The 25,000-nt window shown below is 43.3% G+C and overlaps 1 protein-coding gene and 1 non-coding gene across 2 annotated transcripts in view; one reads left to right on the top strand and one right to left on the bottom strand.

Moving 5' to 3' along the window:
* LOC119578114 (slit homolog 2 protein-like) overlaps positions 1-25,000 on the bottom strand; it is a 159,828-nt gene that overhangs the window by 67,832 nt on the left and 66,996 nt on the right. Inside the window, exon 2 of the mRNA XM_037925845.1 lies at positions 11,780-11,806. The gene's annotated coding sequence lies outside the window, so the exon portion shown is untranslated. The remainder of the gene's footprint in view (positions 1-11,779; positions 11,807-25,000) is intronic.
* Positions 410-482, top strand: Trnak-cuu. The gene has a single exon. It is a non-coding gene; the product is annotated as a tRNA-Lys (tRNA).

The following is a 25,000-nucleotide window of genomic DNA, read 5'->3' as shown; positions in this document are numbered from 1 at the left end:
CCACATCCTGCCTTGCGATGATGAGCCAGTGTCCACTTTATGGCTTTGTTTTGCCACATGGGAGGGGCTGATCCGCGACCTTGTGCCTTGCGTCGTGGGCACATGGCTGCTCATGGCATGCGGCCTGGATTATGACTGAAGCACGTGTACAAACTTGATGTCTTGATCAACGGACACGATCAGAGACGAACGGAACGATAGTAAGCTGTTGTTGTAACATAATCTGCATCAACACATTAATACGCAAACTGATCCATGTATACGATTCATACACACCACATAAAAGAAAGAGGCGCATGGCAGTACAGACCCATAACAAACACAGATGAATAAACAAGGATACTCATGATTATCGCCATAATATCGTAACAAACGTCAAAATTAACGCTCCCCAACCTCCATTTCCGCAGCCCGGCTAGCTCAGTCGGTAGAGCACGAGACTCTTAATCTCGGGGTCGTGGGTTCGAGCCCCACGTTGGGCGTGACTGTTTTCGGATTTTCCCTCGAATCTTTTTGTTATTGCGTTTCTTAACATGTGAGTATTTAGATTTCTAACTATTTTGTATTACTTGATCCTTAGCATATATAGAGATTTATAATATTTGGCACTGATAGTTTCTTGGCTTAAATGTTTAGATCTATGATTATTTTGCATTGGTAGTTTCTTAGCATATAAATGTTTAAATCTACCTGGCCACGTTGAGAGATTGGAACGTTTCTATTAACATTTTCCCTAATAGTATTTTTAACACAAAAGTTTAGATTTCTATTTTCTATTAATTGAATCCCGTCCAAATACACTGCTGCTAACTATAAGAGAATTGATCATATAAGCTGCTTAGTATCAACTTCTAAAGCTTCTTAATAGCATTTCATGATAAAACTTTTCCATTTTTTTATAACTTCATGTCAAACGTTTATGCTCGTATTTCAACTTTATTCTTGTAAACTGCGTAAACTTCTCCTTACTGCCAATCTTATTTTTAAGCTGCATAAACTTTAATCGTCAGCCTAAGGAAGGTTCCATAGATTTTCTTGCTCTATTTCGTTTTTCTCTTCTCTCTTAACATCAATTACACGCTTTCTTTCTCTCTTTCTGTCTATCCGTCTCTACTCCACTCTCTCCCTCTTTCTCCTCCTCTCTGTCACTCGCAAACACACGCTTTTCACTCTCACTGACATACACTCAATGGCAAGCACACGTATATCTTTTTCTCCCCTCTCTTTCTCTTTCTCTGTCTCTCTCTCTCCTTCTGTTTCTGTTTCTATGTCTCACTCCCCCCCCCCCACACACACACTCACGCAAACACACACATGCTTGCTTGCTCGTTCATTCAGAAGTTTCACGCTTCCCCCCCCCCCCCCCCCACACACACTCTCTTTCATGTACGCACTCTCAAACACACACATATAAATATGCATATACACATTATATACGCAAACACACACACGCACGCATACAACAACAACAACAACAGCAACACACAACACCCACCCGAACCCACCCCAAACACACGCATTTACCCCGAAGGCGATAAAACAAAACACAAAACACGAAAAGCCTATGACAACAAAAGCAGAAGCGCGGGAATACATAACATTATAACACAGCGGCGTGCCTTGACACGCCATAAGCCGCTCGGGGAGTACTGCTGTTACACAAATGGCCACATGGTCAATAGGAACATCCTTCCCCGGCGCGCCCACGGCCAATTTCCGTCCTCCCGCGCCACGGCCGACTCGCCGAGGAATAAGGGTAGGGCTATGTCCCCCTCAAGATCCTTCTCCTCCTCCTCCTTATTTTTCTCCTTCTCCTTCTTCGTCTTATTCTTATTCTTCTCTTCCCCCTCCACCTACTCCTCCTCTTCTTCTCTTCCTCTTCCTCCCCCTTCTCTTTTTTTTCCTTCTCTTCTTCCTCCTCCTCCTTCTCTTCCTCCTTCTCCTCCCCCTTCTCTTCCTCCTCCTTTTCTTCCTCTCCTTCTTCCTTTCCTTCCTCTTCTTCTTCTTCCTCCTCTTTTCTTTTTCTTCGCTTCCTTCCTTTACTCAGAATGCCCTTCGCTTTGTATCTTTCCCTTATTTTTTTTCCTTCGCTTTTCAGTTCCTCCATTTTCCCTTAATTTTTCTTTAAATAAATGGACTTCTTTTTTACCATTTTCTCTTATTTCCCCTGTTTAGCGGCTCATCCTCTCTCCCTCTCTTTCACTTCTACATTCCCTTTCTCTTTCTCGCGAACAGCTGTCGAGTGTCCTTTCGCTCCCTTTCTTCCCCTCTCAACTGCGCCATCCCCTCTTTCTCCCCCTCGCTTGCATCATCATCATCCTTGCCTCACAACATTTATCCTCCGTCGCTTCGGCTTCGTCCGGGGATCACGCCTCTTTTACTCCTCCAACGTCATGATGTCCCAATCACTCATGAACCGCGCGCCTCACTGCCCTCATGGCACTCATTTTTAAACTGTCGGTACTCCGTTAACCTCCCGCTATCACTTTCGCCCGAGGCTCTATTTGCTTCGCGGGAGGCCACGTGTGTTCCCCTCGTAATCGCCACTGTCACATTTCACTCAAAAATTCGTTCCCAATCATTCTCGTGACTTTGACCCGTCGACAGCCAAGGCAGCGGTTGCAGCGGTTCTATCCCAAGGCCATCGAGAGATGACACATTCCCGTGTTTGTCTTATTTTCATTCTCTAACCTCGCTAATGATTCACTAAAGTCATCATCATTCTCCCTGAAATGTTTTCGCCCCGGGGAGTTACTTATCAACCGAGGCACCAAGGAGTCGCATCGAGCTTTGTGCACATGTGTGTGGGGTGGACTTTGCGTAAGTGTACGTGCGTGAAACTAAGAACAATAATTTAAAAAAAGTAAGAAGCGCTGCCATGATCTGCCTTTCATATCCCAACCCTTTTTTTACGTCTCCCTGACCCATCTCTCTCACGGCCTCATGACCCATACCACATGTGATCGCGAGGGCAATGGCGTCATGCACGTCTAGGCCTCCTCCTCTCCTTCTCCTTCTCCTCCTCCTCCTCCTCATCCTCTCTCTTCTTCTTCATCTCCTTCTCCTACTTCTCCCCCTCCTCTTCCCTCTCCATCTCCTCATTCCACTCCTCTTCCTCTTCCCTCCTCTTCTTCCTCCTCCCTCCACCGCTTTCTCCCTCTCCTCCTCATCTGCTCCCCTCTTCCTTCCCCATCTCTCTTTCTCTTCCTCTTCCCTTTTCTCCATTTCCTCTTCCTTTTCCCCTCTTCCTCCTCTACCTCCCCTTCTCCTCATTCTTTCAAGTCCTTCCTCTCTTTCTCGTCTTATGCAACTTCCTCTTCCTTTTTCTATGACTTGTCTGTCTCTGACGAACATTTCCTTCCTTTCTCTCTCAATGACTTGGCTTTATTCGACAATCTTATTTTCTTAGATTTATTTCTCAGTGACTTGAGCTTATTTCTTTCTCAATGATTTGATTCTAATTGTCTTGTGTATTTTCTTTCTACTCTTTTCTTTTCACTTCGCTTCTTTTATTTCTTTATCGTCATTTCCCTCTCCCTCTTTCTTTATCTTCAATTTTGTGTTTCCCATTTCTATCCCTCCCCTTCAACACCTTTTCCCCATCCCTTTCCCTCTTCCTCTACCCTTTCTCTGCCACTTCCTCTTTCCTTTCCTCTCTTCCTCTCTCTCTTTCTTTCTTCTCCCTTGTCCTCCCTTCCCTTGTCCCTATATCCACCCCAACCTTGACCTAGTTTCGACGACCATAACCTAACGCGGTGACACAGCCTCGTGGTGGTAATACCCTTTCGACTGACCTCATCGCCGTGTTTATGGGCGGGTTAATGCCGGTCAGCCTTGTTCGGCGCTATCCACTGCCCTCCATGTCCCTCTTACTATCCCCCTCCCCTGCTCCCCCCCCTCCCCCCGTGCGTGTATGGGAGGCGTCGACAGGTGCCGTCCTATTGGCATTCCTGACCGGCGTTTCCCCGCCTGTTTTGTTTTGTTTTGTGACCAGATTTGTTTCTTTTTTGCCCCCCCCCCCCCCGACGGTGGGTGAGTGTATGTGATTATGGCAGACGCGGGTCTGAGTGGGGGTTGGGAGGGGGAGGGGGGAAGGAGGGGTGGGAGGGGGGAAGGAGGGGTGGGAGGGGAGGGGTGTAGAGAGGAAGGGGATGAAGAGGTGACCAGTGAATGTGGGGGTGGGGAGGGAGGGAGGGGGGGAATAAGGGCCGAAAGTAGGTCAAGTGTTTGACCCTGGGTGATTTTCGTCAACAATATTCCTTTTTTTTTTTTTTCCCACAGAAATTTGGCGAGGAGAAGGAAGGGAGGAGGGAAGGACGAAAGGAAGAGAGGACACGGAAATGGAAAAAAAAATAGAAAAAAGGAGGACAAGAAAGTGAGGAACTAGCAAATGCATGAACAGAAGCATAAAGGGAATCGCATATGAATACAAGCATGGAGGGAAATGTACGTGTATAGGAGCACGAAGGAAAACGCACATGACCAAAGGCACGAAGGAAAACGCACATGACCAAAGGCACGAAGGAAAACGCACATGACCAAAGGCACGAAGGAAAACGCACATGACCAAAGGCACGAAGGAAAACGCACATGACCAAAAACAAGAAGGAAAACGCACATAGCCAAAAACAAGAAGGAAAACGCACATGACCAACGCATGGGAGGTTAAGGAATTAAAACCAAGGGTATTTAGGCGAAAGGAATGTGCTTCTATACTTACATATATATATTTCTAACTAAAAGGCATTGTGTTTGAGCGTTAAGGAACAAAGGGGTTGGAGGCCGTCGCGTGTAGGGAGAGGAAGGGGGTGGGGGAGGGGAAAGGGAGAGGAAGGGGGGGGAAGGGAGAAGGAGAGGGGGAGGGGGTGGAGGGGAGAGGGGGAGGTGGTAGAAGGGAGAGGGAGAGGGGGAGGGGGTGGAGGGGAGGGGGAGAGGGAGAGGGGATGGAGGGGAAAGGGAGAGGGGGATGGAGGGGAAAGGGAGAGGGGGTGGAGGGGAAAGGAGTGGGGGAGAGGGAAAGGGAGAGGGGGAGGGGGGGGGGAGGGAGGAGGGGAAAGGGAGAGGGGGAGAAGGGGGCTAAGGGGAAAGGGAGAGGGGGAGAGAGATAATAACAAGCAGGGTCCGAAAAGGTCAACGAGAATCCAGAAGGGTCAAGACAGATTCATCCCCGGAGGGAAAAAATCGGGATTAAAAGCCAGAGTTAATTACCGGGCTAAACATCAACCGATTTCTCATCATTACACTAGTCTGCACTTAGGTCGAAAAGCCTTGACGTTAACGAAGGAAAGATACATAAATACGCATGCACGTACGTACGCACACACACGCACTTGCACCTACACAAACACAAACACACACACTTAAAAAAACAAAAACACAACACCAGCACATCCAAAGCACAACACAACCAACACTTCAAACACACACTCACCACTTACGAAAACAATCGGCACACTTAAAACCAAAATACCAACACAACACGATCCACACTTACACACAGTCACACACTTACAAACACAGCCTGCACACATTAACAACACGCACACACTTACAAACACACACGCACACACTTACAAACACACACACACACTTACAAACAAACAAACACACACTTACAAACAAACACACACACACTTACAAACAAACACACACACACTTACAAACAAACACACACACACACACACACACACACACACACACACAAACAAACACATCCTCAACCAAACATCGAAGAGCCACCAACGATTACTATCATAATAAATGTTTCTCAGAACCGCATACACATCCTGAAAATTATTGTTATAAAGAAGGGAGAGAGAGAGAAAAAAAAATCCAAGAGTTGACTGCCCAGCTAAGCATCGGCAGCAGGTTCCAGCAGCAGCAGCAGCAGCAGCACGGGACTCCTGACTAACTGTCGGGTTTACTGACCTTTTCTTAGATCTTGCGGCTTCTATTGAAAGGGAAAACGTGAAATAAGCTGGGGGAGGGCGACAAGGAAAAGTAAAATAAGAGAAAATAAGAAAAGGAGACAGAGAGAGAGAAAAAAAAGGAAAGTACAGTAATAGAAAATAGGAAAAGGGGGAAAAAAAACTCGCTTCCGAGACAGAATGCACATCGACTCCCATCTATATAAACAAAACAAAAGCTAATTGGAGGGGGGGGGGGGAAATCGCAGACGACACCTTACCCAAACACAAATCAAACTAAACGAATGCATAAATCAAGCAAAACAAAAAACAAAAAAAACCTACACATACAAAAACAATAACACAAATCCACAAAACAAAACACAGTGCTTAAGCGGAATCAAATTGCCCGCGCCACACAAGACTTTTAATATAATACCCAAACGCTCGTTATCCCCCCACCAACACCCTCTGAATGTATTGCATTTCTTATAAACACAATGTTAGCTGTCATAAGGATGTTTGACTGCGTTTCTTATCTACGCATATGCTCTCTCCATCACTCCTGCATCGCCAAACATGTGTCTAGCCTGCACCACGGCCTGCAACGCGGCCTGCAACGCGCTCAACAATGACCCTTGCAGAGTCGTCGGTGATAAAGGCAAGTGGGAAAAGGAGTACTTCGCGGGGATTTTTTTTTTTTAAGTAATGCAGGTAAATCCTCTTCGTATCTTAAAAATGTTGGGTAACTGTTGGTTGGTTTTGCGAAGAGGTAAATATATATATATATATATATATATATATATATATATATATATCCGTATGTGTCTATATTTTCTTTTCTTTATATCTAATTGTGTGTTTTTATTCTTGTTCTTTACTTTTTAACCTATTACAACGCATAGTCAGACAAAAGATACAAAGAAACAAGTACTTTCTATATATAAACAAAAATGCACACATACGAACTCACCACACACACACACAAATAATCACAAACACAAACACACACACACACACACACACACAAATAAACACACACACACACACTCAAATAAACACACACACACACACACAACACATACTCTCTCTCTCTCTCAAACAAACAAACAACAAACAAACAAACCACCATCAAACACATACATACATACACACACACACACACACACGTGGCCTAGCTTGTGAGCGTATCATCAGCGTTATCATCACAGATCTTTCATTAGAGCCACGGAATCGCAAAGAACGAGTTTTTTTAATGGATCCTTCGCTCTGGCTTTAGATTCCTGCCATACTCGGTTTTTGTGAGGCGGCCCCCGGCTTCATGCGGCGCGGCGGCGATGGGGCGGCGGCGGCGGCGGCGGCGGTGGTGATTGTGGTGGTGGTGAGGATTGTGGTGGTGATGAGAGAGGTGGTGGTGAGGATTGTGGTGGTGATGAGAGGGGTGGTGGTGAGGATTGTGGTGGTGGTGGTGCTGGTAGTGAGGATTGTGGTGGTGCTGCTGCTGATAGTGGTGGTGATGGTAGTGATGATTGTGGTGGTAGTAGTGACAGCAGTGGTGCAAGTAGTGATGTTAGTGTGGTGACAGTGGTGTTGGAAGTAATAGTGAGGTGTGGTGATGAATGTGTTCTGATGATGGTGGTGGGGACGTGTCAGAATAACAGCCATTATTCCAAACACAATACATGCTCTGCCGATCTAACATATCTAACATACATGCAAAATACAATACAATATAACACAATACATTTTATATAACACAATACAGCATATAAAAGTTATACAATACAAGTGATACCCACCATCATATTCTCTCTCTACCCCCCCTTACTCCATTTCCCCTTCCCCCTCCCCCTTCTCACACCCCTTCCCCTTCCCCCTCCCCCCACTAACACTCCCTTCCCCTCCCGCTACACACACTCCCTTCCCACTCCCCCTCCCCCCACTAACACTCCCTTCCCTTTCCCCTCCCCTTACACACACTCTCTTCCCCCTTCCCCCTCCCCCTATTACACTCCCTTCCCCCTTCCCCTCCTCCTTCCCCTTCCCCCTCCCCTCCCCTCCCCCTACCTTACTCCCAAGAACAGAAGTTCCGGCAGGGCGAAAGGACAAGTCATTAGGTTAAAAAATCAAGCACGTAATCAAGAGTCTCCTTATCGCGGTCCTCCGGTTCGCGCACTAATGAACCGGGGAGAACCGGGATATGTAATTTTTTTTTTTCTTTTTTCTTTTGTTTGTTGTGTCGGTATCTATCGAGGGAGGGGAAGGGGGAGAGGGGGGGGGGTGTGGGGAGAGGGGTGTGGGGGGAGAAGGGTGTGGGGGGAGAAGGGGTGGAGGGTGGAGGGGTGGAGTTAAGTAGGTCATAAGGAGGAAATGAGTGCGAGTGTGTGTGTGTGTGTGTGTGTGTGTGTGTGTGTGTGTGTGTGTGTGTGTGTTGTGTGTGTGTGTGTTTGAGAGAGAGAGAGAGAGAGAGAGAGAGAGAGAGAGAGAGAGAGAGAGAGAGAGAGAGAAAGAGAAAGAGAAAGAGAAAGAGAAGGAAAGAGAGAGAGAGAGAGAGAGAGAAGGAGAGAGAGAGAGAGAGAGAGAGGAGAGAGAGAGAGAGAGAGAGAGAGAGGAGAGAGAGAGAGAGGAGAGGGAGAGAGAGAGAAGAGAGAGAGAGAGAGAGAGAGAGAGAGAGAGAGAGAGAGAGAGAGAGAGAGAGAGAGAGAGAGAGAGGGAGGGAGAGAGGAGAGGGGGAGGAGAGGAGAGGAGAGAGAGAGAGAGAGAGAAGAGGAGGAAGGGAGAGAGAGGAGATAGAGAAGAGAGAGACCGGAGAGAGAAACAAAGAGATCAAGAGAAAGAGAGGAACAGACAGAAAATCAAAGGGGGAGACGTGCAGGCATGTGCTTGTGCCTGCGTGCGGCTCTGACCACATACTGCCCCCCCCCTCCCCCCCCCCCCACAATTAGGCCAAAGGGAAAAGGACAAACGCCACGGAGGGACCGAACGACAGTGCCACGGCGAGTCTTCTGGGAAACCCTTTTTAACCCGAAGGCGTGTGTGTGTGGAGTTTATGTGTGGGTGTGTGTGTGTGTGTGGTGTGTGTGTGTGTGTGTGTGTGTGTGTGTGTGTGTGTGTGTGTATGTGTGTGTGTGTGTGAGTGAGTGAGTGAGTGAGTGAGTGAGTGAGTGAGCGAGTGAGTGAGCGAGTGAGTGAGTGAGTGTATGTGTGTCTGTATGTGTGTGTGTGTGTGTGGTGTATGTGTGTGTGTGTGTGTGTGTGTGTGTGTGTGTGTGAGTGAGTGAGTGAGTGAGTGAGTGAGTGAGTGAGTGAGTGTGTGTGTGTGTGTGTGTGTGTGTGTGTGTGTGTGTGTGTGTGTGTGTGTGTGTGTGTGTGTGTGTGTGTGTGTGTGTGTACTTTTTGCGCGCGCGCGTGCGTGTGCGTGTGTTTACGTGAATCAACCGTAATTCCCCAAATCCCTTTTTTCAACAAACTACAAACCAATATTCTGAGATAAAAATAAAAAAAAGTGTCCACCAACGCAAATATTCTTCCTTCTTTTTGTTACTTTCATCTTTATTTCCACCAACACGAACATTCCTCCATTCATTTTTTTGTTATTTTCATCTTTATTTCCACCAACACGAACATTCCTCCATTATTTTTTTGTTATTTTCATCTTTATTTAAAGGTTGAACAACGACTCTCATGATCCCATTGGCTCCAAGAACCTAACTTCACTTCGCGTCGACGTTGAGTTTGGTCTCCGACTTTGATACAATTTATATTTATCTATCAGGGTGGAAAATTTGTACATTATTTTTTAGGTTATGGACAAAGCATGTGTAACTTAGCTGGAGTATTATTAACTCGGGTAAAGAGTTATTACAAGTTTATTTAAGTTCGTTAGTCCACGACGCACGGTCCCAACGAGGTAGTTTATTATCAGTCGAGCGTCAAATAAAACTCGTTTTTTTTTTCTTTTTTTTTTTTTTACATGGAATTTCGCTCGTGGATTCATTAAAGACAAAGTAAAATGAAAAAAAAGGAAGGACTCTTTACTTTTCCTTGAAAGATAAGGGTGATCTTAAAAAAAAAAAAAAAGCGAATGTTAAGTAGATAGAATGAGGGAAGGGGTTCTCTCCTCTCCCCTCCTTTCCCCTCCCCTCCCCTTCCCCTGCTTACTTCCCTCTCTTACCTTACCCTCCTACTTCCCTCCCTCCCCTTCCCCTACTGCCTCCCTCTCTCACCTTACCCTCCTCCTCCCTACTTCTTCCCTCTCAACTTCCCTCCCTCCCTTACCCTCCCTCTCTCCCCCTTCCCCACCTCCCTCCCTCTCCCCCCTTTCCCCACCTCTCCTCCTTCCCCCTCCTCTTCCCCTACCCCTTTCCCCACCTCCCTCCCTCTCCTCTATCACCTCCCCCCCACCAAAGTAATGATCAATAGCATCACCGCGAGAATCGGCAGATACATATCAAATGGTGCATTCCTCTCAGCTCTCGTCCGGCGCGCCATTCTGAGCCTTGCCGTCGCCCTACTTAAGGTCGAGTGTCCTGTGCGACCCTTCCGCGTCGACACCCTATCAAGGAATTTTCGAAAGACATCAACTTGGCATTCTCAAGGACGGCAAAAAATATATAAAAAAATAAATAAAAAGAAGATGATGATAATAAAAGAGAATCCAGACCAACAGGTGATGGTTCAAATACTGAATTATACGAACTTGGCTCACAATTTTCCACTGCTAAAGGTTAACACATAAGAAATCATGTGGGTCATGCGCATTCGTATTAATCAAAACGAAAGAGAAAAAATATATATAATGTGGGTTTTCCCGCAGTATTTATTAAAAAAAAACATGACTGAGTCTGAAGTCAAGAGTAATGCCTCTTCCTACGCAGCCAAGGTTTCAAGAACGTCTCTCTGTCACATACCCCTCCTCCCCCCAACCCTACACGAGCCATCTCTGCGTTAAAGCGAAGCAGCAAGAACCGGTAGGACAGACGCCGTGCTTTCGTCGGCAATGTGTGTCTGGGGCGGATGATGCGGCCTCTCTCTCTCTCTCTCTCTCTCTCTCTCTCTCTCTCTCTCTCTCTCTCTCTCTCTTTTCCTTTCTCTTTTCTCTGTCTCTGTCTCTGTTCTGCCCCCCCTCTCTCTTCTCTTCCTTTCCTTCTTTTTCTTTCTCTCTTTTCTTTTGTCTCTGTCTCTGTCTCTTTTTTCTCTCTCTCTTCTCCCCCCACTCTCTGCGTGTGTATGCGGGGAGAGAGAGATGGAGAGAGAGAATATGAGGGTGTACGTGTCAGCATGCGTCTGCATGGATGTATGCATATACACAATAGCTCATATTTTATTTACGCAAAATTAGGGGAAAAAGTAAACAGAATTCTAAACAAATAGACACTTAGACCTAACCTACAAAATATACCACAAAAATAGCACAAACAAGCAAGCAAATATTTCAGAACGAAAGTCCCTTAATTCTGGAATTTGTGCCACGAAGTCGTACGTCACTGTCATCCACAACTAGAGATTTTAAAAAGGGAAGAAAGAAAGAAGAAGAAGAAGAAGAAGAAGAAGGAGAAGAAGAAAACAGGATTAAGTTCACTATAATCCAGTAATTTTTCTGAGTAATGCTCTTAAAAAAAATCTGCATCTCCCATTTTTTTATTATATTATTATCATTATTTTTTATCGTACATGACTGATATTTTTTTGGTGTACTTCTCACAACGAAGAATAGCCTGTCGCGTAGGACAAGACAGGTAATTTTTCGAGCCTGCATGTGAACAAGCATATATGTACGCATACAAACACGCACACACACAAAAAACGGACGCGCACACTACACACTGACTCTGATACATACACGTACATGTATTTTCGTGTTTCGTACATACCTATGCTGGTTCCTTGGCTCGCCTCGTCTGAAAAAAAAAGAAGTGATCGTTTAGTGGGTAATAGTGGTGCGTGTAAGTGATTAATCATTATCATTATCATATTATCATCATTATGAGTAACATTAGCATCATACTATCATTATTATTATCACTATTATCATCTTTAACATTATTATTATCTGTATATCATCATCATTATCATCATTACCGTTACCACGCTCAGCCTTATTATCATTAATATCATTATCATTATATCTCACCATCATTATCAATAGCATCATTATCATTACCACCATCATCCTTATCATCATTATCATATTATCACCACAATCATTATCAATAATCTTTACCATCATCACCATCATTATCAATATCATCATTACATTATTACCATCATCCTTATCACCATCATTACCATTACCATCATCACTGCCATCCTTATTATCCTTGCTATCGTCACCAATATTGCTACCAGCATTACTACCAACATCATCATTCCTATTCATATAATGTAATTCAGCGTATAATCCCTATGATATATGATAATGGCCGTAGAGACCGCTGTGCTACTAATAATGATATCAACAACAGTAAACCTTGATAGGAAAGGAATAACATCATAATAAAGATAATCACACCAGTAAATGTTAATAATCTCCCTGCGCCAAATGAACCTTAGAGGTGACAAATATAAAATCAAACAGAGGAAGAGTATTCACTGACAGTAAGAGGTTAAAATGTAGTGCATTACATGGAGTAATGGAAACTGTCACGATGATATGCATAAATACGTGTGTATATGTATATGGATGTATATGGATGTGTATGTGTGTGTAGGGTGTATGTATGTATGTGTGTGTGTGGATGTATGTATGTATGTGTGTGTGTGTGTGTGTGTGTGTGTGTGTGTGTGTGTGTGTGTGTGTGTGTGTGTGTGTGTGTGTGTGTGTGTGTGTGTGTGTGCGTGTGTGCGCGCGCGCGTTCGTGTGTGTGCATGTGTATGCCATTCATACCCACCACACCAAAGCATCCTCGATCGCGAATGCACAGGCGCCCCCGACCAACATCCGACAGCGACCAATCACTCCAACGCACATCAAAAAGAAATGGAAATCAAGATGGCGGACGCGTCGAGCAAGCACAGGCAAAGATATTCCCATCGGATACACAGGAAGAGAACTTCCCTTTGTGCAAGCGAGCGTGCAGGCATGGAATCAAGAGGGCGGGCAGAGAGCACGGCGTAATGTGGCCCATTTAATTGGCCGATTAGCAGTCGCGAGGACGCGCAGCCGAGATTGGGTGCGGGTCATAATGACTTTCTTTCTCACAGGTGCTACATGCTCAGCGCCCTCTACACGTACACAAACGCACATCTACGCACACATATATGAACACATACCTACACACACATGCATGCACTCATACATACATATATGTACAAAAATGCAAGTCTAAGCATACATACATACGCATTCATTTACATACATACACAAACGCACACCTAAGGACACTTATATGTACTAATGCACCGCCGATACTTACACCTACGCATAAAAGCACATCTATGTAAGCATATAATCCATAACTAAATATATACACTCAATTAATCAACCAACATACGCGCAAAATGACAAAATAAAAGAAGAAATTGCAGAGAAACAAAACGAAACAAAAAAGTAATAGCCGCCTAGATTTCTCTCACAGAAACCAATAAAAAGAAAACGGGAAGAGATTGATGTTAACAGAAAACGGTTTGCTGAAGCCAGTAATGATGACAAATTTGACGGGTTTAATGAAAGCCAAATCACTGGGGCGTGACTGGCAACAGAAAGACAACACGCGGAAAATTAGGATATAAACTTACGAAAGATGAAAGACCAATAAATAAGTTATCTCGAAGTGCCACTTGTCAGTTATGAATGTGTTACAATGTGCACTTGAGGGCATAGCTATTGCAAAAGCCCTTGTGCGCACACTTACAACATTCCCTCACAATCAACACACACAAGTAAATAAAAAAAAAAATACAATAGGTAAATTTTCTTAGTGAAAGTGCGTTATTACGTAATTTGTCAACTGGTCAGGTTTTCATTTACTGCTGTACATACGTAACGCCAACGTGCACTACATATATGTTTGTACATATAAACGCGTGCACAATCTCTCTTCTCTCTCTCTCTCTCTTTTCCACTTTCTTCTCTCTCTCTCTCTCTCTGTCTCTCTCTCTCTCTCTCTCTCTCTCTCTCTCTCTCTCTCTCTTCTCTCTCTCTCCCTCTCTCTCCTCTCTCTCTCCTCTCTCCTCTCACACCTCTCTTCCCTCTTCTCCCTCTCTCTCTCGCTCTCACACCTCTTCCCCTTTCTCTTCGCTCTCACACCTCTTCTCTTTATCCTTCTCTCCCTCCCACTCTTTTTCTCTTTCTTTTTATCTTTATCTTTTCCTATTTCTTTCCATCCCGGACGCTTTTCTCATTCACTTTCTCTTTTCCTCATCAATGAAAGATATTTTAACCCCTCCCCCCCCCTCAAAAAAATCTCAACCACAAACCAAAAATTACCAACAGCATAAACCGCCCGAAATACAATATTAAACCCAATGATAATTCAAACCGCTACCCCCCCCAAAAAAAAAAAAAAAAAAAAAAAAAAAAAAAAAAATATATATATATATATATATATATATATATATATACAATAATAATAAAATAATAATGATAATAAAAAAACATCCCCAAACGTCTCTAAGTTTCAATGTCCCAAAGCCTCTCCCCTCCCCCCCTTCCCTTCCCTCCCCTCCCCCCCACCGCAACCGGCATGCCAATGGGCGCTCGGGCACAGGTGGAGGGGGGGGGGGGGGGGAAGGGAGGGCGCGCAGATGGCAGCCGTACGTACGTACACCTGGCGGAGGGAATCACCTCGAATACTGAAGGAGGAGTGCAAGTGATCCGCGAGCAAGAATGAACGTGTATTTACGTGCGCCGCCGCGTCGTCGGGAGAGCAGACGGATTGCAGGGACTGGGAATGCCTGCGTCTCGGGAATGGGGAGCATCCTCTAAATGCCGCTCGATGAGAAGCCGTGTTGGCTGTGAGGCTGCGAGGGATTTGCTGAAGGCTGCGGCTCATGACTCACTCGCACTCCGTCTCTGTTTCTCTATTTGTCCGTCGTATGAAGTATTCTTGAGTTCGAAGCCATGATTTTCTTGTGCGTATTCCTATTCATACACACACACACAAAGACACACAGACACTCTCACACAAATATATATATATATATATATATATATATATATGTATATATATATGTATATATATATGTATATATATATGTATATATATATGTATATATATAGTATATATATATATGTAATATTATATGTATATATATATATGTATATTAATATTATATATGTATATATATAATATGTATATATATATCATATTTGTATATATGTATATATATGTATATATGTATAGTATATATGTTATATATATATGTATATATGTATATATATATGTATATATATATGTATGTATATTATATTGTATATATATATATGTATAATATATACATATATATAATTTATAGTATTATATGTATATATTTATGTATATTATACATAATATATATATATATATATATATGTATGTATATATATATATATATATATATATATATGTATGTATATATATGTATATGTATATATATACATACATACATACATACGTATACATATGTACATATATATGTATGTATGTATACACACACACACACACACACATTATATATATATATATATATATATATATATATATATATATATATAATATATAATATTTAATATATACATACACATACACACGTGTGTGTGTGTGTGTGTGTGTGTGTGTGTGTGTGTATACATACATACATATATATGTACATATGTATACGTATGTACATGTGTATATGTATATATACATTTATATATATATATATATATATATATTTATATATATATATATATATATATATATATATATATATATATATATATATATAGATGGATAGATACAATATATTTGTATATGTATATACGCATATGCACACACACACACACACGCATATATGTATGCATGTAAGAACCACTTCTCGGTGTTCCACGGCCTCGCAGGTGCGGCGCAGAGAAAGTTCGCGGCGCGGGCCGGGGCAGAGCGTGTAAGGGGCGTCCCCCACAAGGAGGGAAGGAGCCGCTCTGAAAGGGCTCTGGGACGGCCGCAGAGGAGCCAACAAAGGCGCAGCGCAATGGATCATTGTTACTGCAGATAAGGGCGATAATGGATAAAGAGAGAGGGTTTAATGGACGCCTCCGGAGAGGAAGGTTACTGATGCAGGCTATTGAAAGCGGGCGGAGAGCAGGACACGCACGTCCTCCGAGGAAAAGGGGTATCTGAAGGAACGATGTTCTTCTCATTCTGTGAACACTTGCTACCTTCAAATGCGAGTCGATGCGACGGCCGAGGCTGAAAGGGCATCCGCTGTAGATATACAAAGACGTACTCATTCTTAACATAGCGTGTACCGATATATATGTACAACGAGCAATATCGCATATCTCCTTTTTTTAAATGATATCGTAAACCTCTTTATTTTAAATCGTCCTCCGCTTCTCTTTCGCATCTTTTACCCAACCAATCTTTTAACCCGAGTCACTTAAAATTTCTTCTCGCAATACGCGTCAGGCCACAATCCACCCCGAAGTTATCCCAACAGACAAATCACACCGCATAAAATCCGAATAAACAGCACATCAACAAATAACTACATGAGGGGCACGCATCCCAGAGACGCGCGGGATTCTGGGCCCGGAGAGAAGCAGGTGCACGTATGCAGGGGTGGAATGTGTGTTCCGAAATGGTGGTTTGGTGGCAGACGGGTTGAGAGAGGGAGGTGCGGGAGGGAGGGAGAGGAGGAGGGGAGGGAAGGGAAGGGAGGGGGGAGAGGGAGGGAGGGAAGGAGGGAGGGAGGGAAGGAAGGAGGGAGGGAGGGGAGGGGCAAGGGGGGGATGGGAGGGAGAGGGGAGAAAGAAAAAGAGGAGAGAGGGGATGGAGAGAAAGAAGAGGAGGAAGGAGGAAGGAGAGAGAGAGAGAAAGAAAAGGAGGGAGGGAGGAAGAGAGAAAAACGAGGGAGGGAGAGAGAGAAAGAAAATGAGGCATGGAGGGAGGGAGGGAGGGAAGAAAGAAAAGGAGGGAGGGAGAGAAAGAAAAGGACAAGGAAAACGAGCGACAGAGGGAGTAACACGGAGGAGGGAGCGAAGGAAGGAGAGAAATGGTAGAGGGCGCGAGAGAAAGTAAGAATGGAGCGAGTGAAGGAGAGAGAGATAAAGGAAGGATGAATGAAAGAAAGGGAGGAATGGGGCCGTGGAAGAGAGGGAAAGGGAATGGAGAGAAAGGGATGGAAGCACGCGAGGGAGGGAGGGAGGGAGGGAGGGAGGGAGGGAGAGAGAGGGAGGGAGGGAGAGAGGGAGGTTGGGTGGGAGGGAGCTGACCCATCGCGGGCATGTGCGGCAGGTCGTAAAGCCACAATTAGCACATATGAACATTTACTGGTACAACTCTATTACTCGGCGCGCCACCTGTACCCCCGAAGAGGCAGCGTTCGGTTACGGGGCGCCCTACCTGAGCCACGGATCCGCTGCGCCGTCGCCAATGCTGCAAACTCTGCCCCCTGTCCCCATGGCTTCCCCCCCCCCCCCGGGTCCAAAGGGCGACGCGAAATAATGCCAATGAATGCGAAATGCGTCACGTCAGAATGCAAATCACCCGCTCGTTCTACAAGCTCAAAAAAAAAGGAAAAAAAGAGTGGAGATACCAGAATGAAGTGGATAAATACTTTTGCAAAACTCCCCCCCCCCCCCGTAAATTTGCGGAGGAAGAAAATGGCGCGAAGATGTCTAGACGTCTGAGCCGAGTAGCGCGGGCAGGAGGGGGGGGGGGGAAGAGGGGTGAGTGCGAGAGGGAAGGAATGGGAGGGCGGGGGAAGGGTGGGGGAGGAGGAGGAGGAGGGCAAGGAGGAGGGATAGACGACCACCGTAAAGTGCATTAGAACAAGAAAATAATTCCCCATCTCGGGGCAATACGGTCCTAAGTGCGGGCCCATCCGAAAAACCTTGGACGGAGGTGACGTCACCGGCCACATTCCTGAAAATGATTGTGTTTGGACAGTTCCTTGCACAAGGCCTCGACTTCCTAGCATGCAGACGCTTGCCCTGGATGACGTCAAGGCTTGTTTTTCACTTTAAATGTGTACTGAAGAGTGGACCTTCGCAGACACAGAGACGAGCTCAGACACCGCCTCGGAATGCATACTATTCCGAATTAAAGATTACGAAACGTGACGATGCCCAGCGGAGAGCGACGAGATACCCTAAACACACCTTCAAAACGCTGAGGTTAGATATGATTCCCTCGTCCAATTCCATCACCCCGCGTACCAGCCGAAGTCACTCGCAACCACCGCACGTAAATTACGAAACACCAGTGCGAATGAAAACAAATATTCAATTATATTCGCCGCTTTAAAAAACAACACTCAAATCATATCAAACAAAGCCGAACACACCGGGGCAGACAACAAAACGAAGCCAAAGGCGCAAGGATGCGAACGATCACGTCCCTATGTTTTACGTGTCTTGGCAACCCTTCTTCGCACTGCCAAAGGGGCATGAGAGATTAACGAAAAAAAACGTAGGAATATTATAAAGCGACGTGCCTCCCGATCGGTCATTATCTATCACCCGAGGAAAACGTTTGTTTATAAAGAAACGTTTATTCGCAGAAGCACGCAAAGTAAGCGGGGGAAGTTAAAGTTGGAAATATGAGAGAAATAGTTTACTTAGCTAACATATAAGTACACAGATAAGGATGCATATATATATATATATATATATATATATATATATATATATATATATATATATATATATATATATATATATTTACAATGCGGCTGATGAGGAGAGATAATTAGAGGAGGAAAGAGAATTGGAGAAGAGAGAGAAAAAAGACAGATCAAAGGAAGAGAAAAACATAAAAGAAAATACAGAAAAAGATCGTACAGATGGCAGACAAAACCGAATCAAAGAATAAGAAAAAGAAAGACGAAATGGAAGATAACAGAGAAACATGCACGAGATACAAAGAGCGCAGCCAGCGAGGAAAGAAATGGTAAATAGGACAGAAAACAGACGAAGAAAGGAATAAGCAAAGGAAGGAAGGAAGGAAGGAAGATAAAAGAGTTCCTTAAAGAAAATGTGAAGGAAAAAATTATATTTTGATAGCAATACCGGACTCGGGGTGTTTGTGTGCGTATGTATGTAAGTATCTGTATGCGCACGGTCGTACACATACACATGTTGTGCTGAATAGGAAAGAGGTGCGTGGGAAGACATGTGAGAACTGAAAAGAAAACAAGGATTAAAAAAGGGAGGCGAAAGGGGAAAGGGAAAGGGGAAGGGAAAGGGGAAGGAGGAATTGAAAATAAAATAAAGATTTAAAAAAGGAGGTGGAGGTGGAGGTGGAGAGGAGGAGGAGGAGGAGGAGGAGGAGGAGGTGGAGAAGGAATTGAAAATCATATAAGGATTAAAAAAGAGATGGAGAAGGAGGTGGAGGAAGAAAATAAGGAACAATAAGTAAGGAACAATATAAGATGTAAGAAGAGAAAGAAGTGGACAAGATGATGACAGAATAAATATAAGGTTGAGAATAAAAGGAAGAAAGAAAAAGAAGACGAAGAAGAAGGTCAAAACGAGAGAAAAAGAGAGAGAGAGAGAAAAAAGCAGACGCAGGAAAAGAAAGATGTAGGAGGTACAGAAGCAAGAATAAAAAAGAAAAAAAAGAAAAAGGATGAAACAGACGAAGAAAGAGAAGTCGAAAAACAAAAGAAAGAAAACGAAAAAAGAAAAACAAATAAACAAGCCAGAAAGAACAGAGAAAAAAATTAAGAAAAAAAAAACGATAAAAAGATTCGATAAACGCAAGAAAGAAAGAAAAACAAGGAAGACCAGAGGAAAAAGAAAAAAAAAGGACTTACAACCAAACGGGAAAATAATCAAATCAAGAAAATGAAAATCCCCGACAAAGCAAGGTGAGGCAGAGACGGGCGCACCTCAGCCGGTCGGGCGCCGTGGCACCGGAGAGGCACCGCTGACTGACGTTTATGAGTAATCCCTGTCGCTTCGTCCCTCGCATGGCACACTACCCTAACCCCCCCCCTCCCACCCTCCCTAAGGCCCTGGTTCTCTGGTCCTAACCCCCCCTCCCTCCCTCCCTAAGGCCCTGGTTCCCTGGTCCCTACCCCCTAGCTTCTGTTGCCTAGTCTCTGTTCTCTAGTGCTCTGGGGTGTACTATTCAGATCCTAGTATGTAACTCTATTCTCTACTATCTAGCCCCCCTAGGATCTCTAACCTAGCCCCTTGCTAGTAGTCCCCACTCCTAGCTTCCATTTATTTGTATCTAATCTACAGTCCCCTACATTCTACTAGCTAAGCTTTAGTCCCTACCTCCTAGCTTCAATTCCCTATTCTGTAGCCTCTAATCTGATCCCAAAGCCTAGCACATGCTCAAACAGCTTCTGTTCCCTATCCCTAGTTCCTACCCCTTATCCAAAGACTATCCCCTCAGACCCAAAGGAATAGCTCCTATCCCCTACCCACTACCCCCTATCCTTTCCCCCCCAACCCCCCCTGGTCGCTCTCCCCCTCCCCCTCCCCTCTCCCTTCCTCCCCCCTCTCCACCTGGGATATTCATATATATTTTTTACGATCTTCATTAGTGATTAATTAGGTTGTCACGCTGTGTGTGTCTTGAGTGACGGCTGACACTTATTATATTGTGCACGAGTTTTTTTGTTTTGTTTTTTTAAGGTGCAGGTATGCGATTTCATGGTGATATTTATCGTAAAAACAGAGATGATTCCGTCGCAAGAAAAACGTGCCATCCATTTTACATCCACTTAATTTATTTTTTATTTTTTGTTGCTTCTCATCATTACAAATGTCATCGTCCATAATGATGATAATGATAGCAACAACAGCAGTAATAATAATAAGAAAAAAAAGGAAAAGATAATGGCTATACAATGGTATGACGAACAGAATTCAACAGTAATAGAGAGAGAGAGAGAGAGAGAGAGAGAGAGAGAGAGAGAGAGAGAGAGAGAGAGAGAGAGAGAGAGAGAGAGAGAGAGAGAGAGAGCATAATGGCTATACAACATTATCAACAACAAACGGACTTTAAGAACGGAATGATAATAACCATAATTGCAGAGCCAGGCTGTGATGGACACACGGCCGAGGATTATAACAACATTCGCTAAAGGGATAACGAAGAGAATAATGAAAATCTCACCTCGACCCACCCACTCCTACCCCCTCCCCCCCCATGAACATCTCGAACTCCCCCCTCCCCTCTTGCCACTTCACCCCTACCCCCATAAACATATCTCGAACTACCCTCCCTCCTTCACCCCTCCCCCGACTAACAAATCTCGAATTCCCCTCCCCTTTCCTACCCCTTCACCCCCCCACTAACAAATCTCGAACTCCCCTCCAACACCCTCCCCCCCTCCCCCCACAGACAAATCTGAGAATGACCTCTCTCTGACCCCTCCCTTCAACACGGCCCCGCGCAGGTCAGGCTCGTGCCCAAGAGGTCAAGGAAGGAGGGGGAGGGGGAGGGGGAGGAGGAAGGAGGGGGAGGGGGAGGAGGGAGGAGGTGTGTGGGGGGGGATTTAGAAAGAGGAAGGGGGGAGGGGGAGGCAAGAATACTGGGTAATGACCTTATAAGGAAAGTTGCTTGTTATGGGTCGTAAGTCTTAGAGGAATATATACTTTCCTAAATAAAAATTGTTGAATAAAACTATGCATCTTTATTTTTTCTTTATCGATATTTTATTGACCTTGTAAGTTTCCGCTATATATATATATATATATATATATATATATATATATATATATATATATATATATATATTATATATATATATATATATATATATATATATATATATATATATATAATATATATAAAATAGAAAAATAAAAACGCCACCAATTTTCTATAAAAAGATCAAATACAAAAACAGTAAAATAAACAAAAATATAAATGAATAAATAAGAATATACAAAAACACACACACGAAACCTCGAAAAAATAAAAAATAAAAAACTTAAACAACCTTCCTCATTAACCCCCCCCCCCCATCAAAGCAAAGCGGCACTCCCTGGCCACGTGACACCATAGGCCTCACTCTTCCCGGTGCCACATAGGCCTACTCGTAACCTTGAGCCTTCTAAAGTGTCCGTAAACATTTTGGTCTGTATAAAGGGTTATTGTTGAGAGCGCCGCTTCCGTGCTCGTTAGGTTGGGGTCAGCCCGGGCGGCACCCACCACGTCTCGAACCTGACCCTGAAATAGGACGCGAGTAACGGATGGGGCAAGGCTTTTCCTGTGTCGGGGTATTTTGCGTTTATAGTTTCTAGAATTAAAGATGAAAAAATCAACAATAATGCATCACCAAACCATCAAAAAGGACTTGATCCATAAAAAAAATCGAAGACATCCATCGGGACAAATGAAGATCGAAAGAGAGAGAGAGAGAGAGAGAGAGAGAGAGAGAGAGAGAGAGAGAGAGAGAGAGAGAGAGAAGAAAGAGCGAAACATCTCGAACGGAATCGAACGCGGGTTCATGGCGGGTGGCCGGGCAAGAAGGGCGCAAGCCACACGGGAGGCGCGGGGCCTAGATGGACATAAATCCAATGAGGTATTATGCCACGCTAACAAGACGCCCGGGCAGAACCTCGTGATCCTTATCACTTTTATCACGTGGATCCATTTATGCGAAGATTAGCCGAGAGTTGTTAGCTTTGTAGATGTTGCCAATGGATGTCTTCCCAAAAGGACCTTGCGTGCTCTTGAGATATAGACATTTTTTCCATCGCTATTGACAGGTAGTCAGGCGGGCTATTATTACCGCCGCCGTCATGTAATAGGCTTCCCCGAAGTTGCTCGCATATGCTCGAAGTTCATCTTGCTCTTAGAAAATATATACAGAAAACCTACACATAAATATATAATCTACATTCTCAAAACTAATCTTTGCGACATTCCAAAACATTAATGCCGAGACAACAAACTCGTACCCCCCAAAAATATCCCGCCATTACAACATGGCAGCGAACTCCAACGAGGAAGAAGAAGAAGAAGAAGAAGAAGAAGAAGAAGAAGAAGAAGACGACAAAAAAAGAATCTCAGTATTCCATCATTCAAGGCCCGCAGGTAACCCCTTTTTTAACCCCCCCCCCCCAGCGACCTCACCCGGCAACGCTGCAACAAGGCTAGAGGACCTCGCCTCGCACGCCGATCTGGCAACCCCGCACGCAAGCTAATAACCGCACGTAAGTAAGTACCTTTCAGTGTGTCTGGAAGTACTAATAAACAAGAGCGCGCGCAACGTTCGCCAGTAAACCAGGCGTCTCCGACCACCGCGCGCACGTCGCTCGCGGCGGACGGACGGACACGACACGACGCGGAGGAACTTGCGGCGGGGGAAAAAAAGAGAAAAAAAATAATCGAGAAAAGAAGAAAATCGTTCACTCGCATTCTAGGAAGATAAAATAAAAAGAAGGAAATCACAAGAAAATGAATTTATGTCGAAAAAAAAGAGAACTAAGACAGTTCACTTGCATTCTAAAACAAGGAAAATAATAAAAAAAAGAAAATACAAAACCAGAGAGAGAGAGAGAGAGAGAGAGAGAGAGAAAAGAGAGAGAGAGAGAGAAAAGAGAGAGAGAGAGAGAAAAGAGAGAGAGAGAGAGAGAGGAGAGAGAGAGAGAAGAGAGAGAGAGAGAGAGAGAGAGAGAGAGAGAGAAGAGAGAGAGAGAGAGAGAGAGAGAGAGAGAGAGAGAGAGAGAGAGAGAGAGAGAAAGAGAGGGGGGAGGGAGCGGGGGAGAGAGAGAGAGAAAGAGAAAGAGAGAGAGCGCTGAATTTCTATTTCTAGTGTTAATGTTTTAGAATGACTGCCAATCGTACATGTTAATTTTCTTGTATTTTTCTTACACAGACTCTGTATCGAGATTAATCATTTTGATATAATGTCAATCTGTTGGAACGCAACGACGTAGAAAAGATATTGCGATAAAAGTAACAGAAAACACGTGAAAATAACGAAAACAACAATGAGAAATGAATAATATATATATTTTTTTTTTACAGAATGAGAACATTACTGATAATTTTTTTTTTTTTAATGACGCGTCAATAAATGGTGTTTTTATGCTCCTAACGTTTACAAGTTATTAAGTTTCCTAAGCTGTTGTGGTAAGTTAACAACGGCAAAATATGTAGGCCAAATATTAACAACTCCCTATGCAAGTGATAATCTAATGATCTTGATAATGAGGGAAGAAATACGATAAAAATTGGAGCAGCAAAACACCGCTTACATAAAATACTAATACAAATACTAAAACTGTTAATAATAATAATAATAATAATAATAAATAATAACAATGGCGATGATGATGATGATGATGATGATGATGATGATAACAACAACAGAACAACAACAACAACAACAACAATAATAATAATAATAATAATAATAATAATAATAATAACAATAACAACGACAAAAATAATATTGTAGCAATAATAGCAACAACAAAAAATTAAAACATTTCAAACAAAATGACGAAAAACACTATTAGTTAAAAGAAAATAAAAAAAAATAGTAGTATTAGTAGTAACGACATAAGACGAAAGAATAACGCCAGTAGAAGTTAACAAAAATAGTGGTGATTAAGCTCAAAAAATAATAATGTCAACAATAAGAAAAACTACTGTAATAATATTAATAAAAAATATAATTATGATGATGATGATGATATATCGGTATAAATGATTTTTCTTGTGATTTTCTTGTTTTAATAATATTAATAACAACAATAATAAACGATAATAGCAATAATAATAATAATAATAATAATAATAACGATAACAACAATAATAATAAATAAAAACAATATCAACAATAATGATGATGATAACACAACGACAAAAAAAAATAATAATGAAAATGCTGAAGCAACGAATAAACAATTAAAAAACAATAACAATATAACCTCCACTATCTATCCAACAGCCAAAACCGCAATTTAACAATTTTCTCCACAATAACGAGGACGCCGC

Source organism: Penaeus monodon, chromosome 10 (genome assembly GCF_015228065.2).
Source record: "Penaeus monodon isolate SGIC_2016 chromosome 10, NSTDA_Pmon_1, whole genome shotgun sequence".
NCBI classification, from domain to species: Eukaryota; Metazoa; Arthropoda; class Malacostraca; order Decapoda; family Penaeidae; genus Penaeus; species Penaeus monodon.
This window is presented reverse-complemented; position numbering and strand designations above follow the sequence as displayed.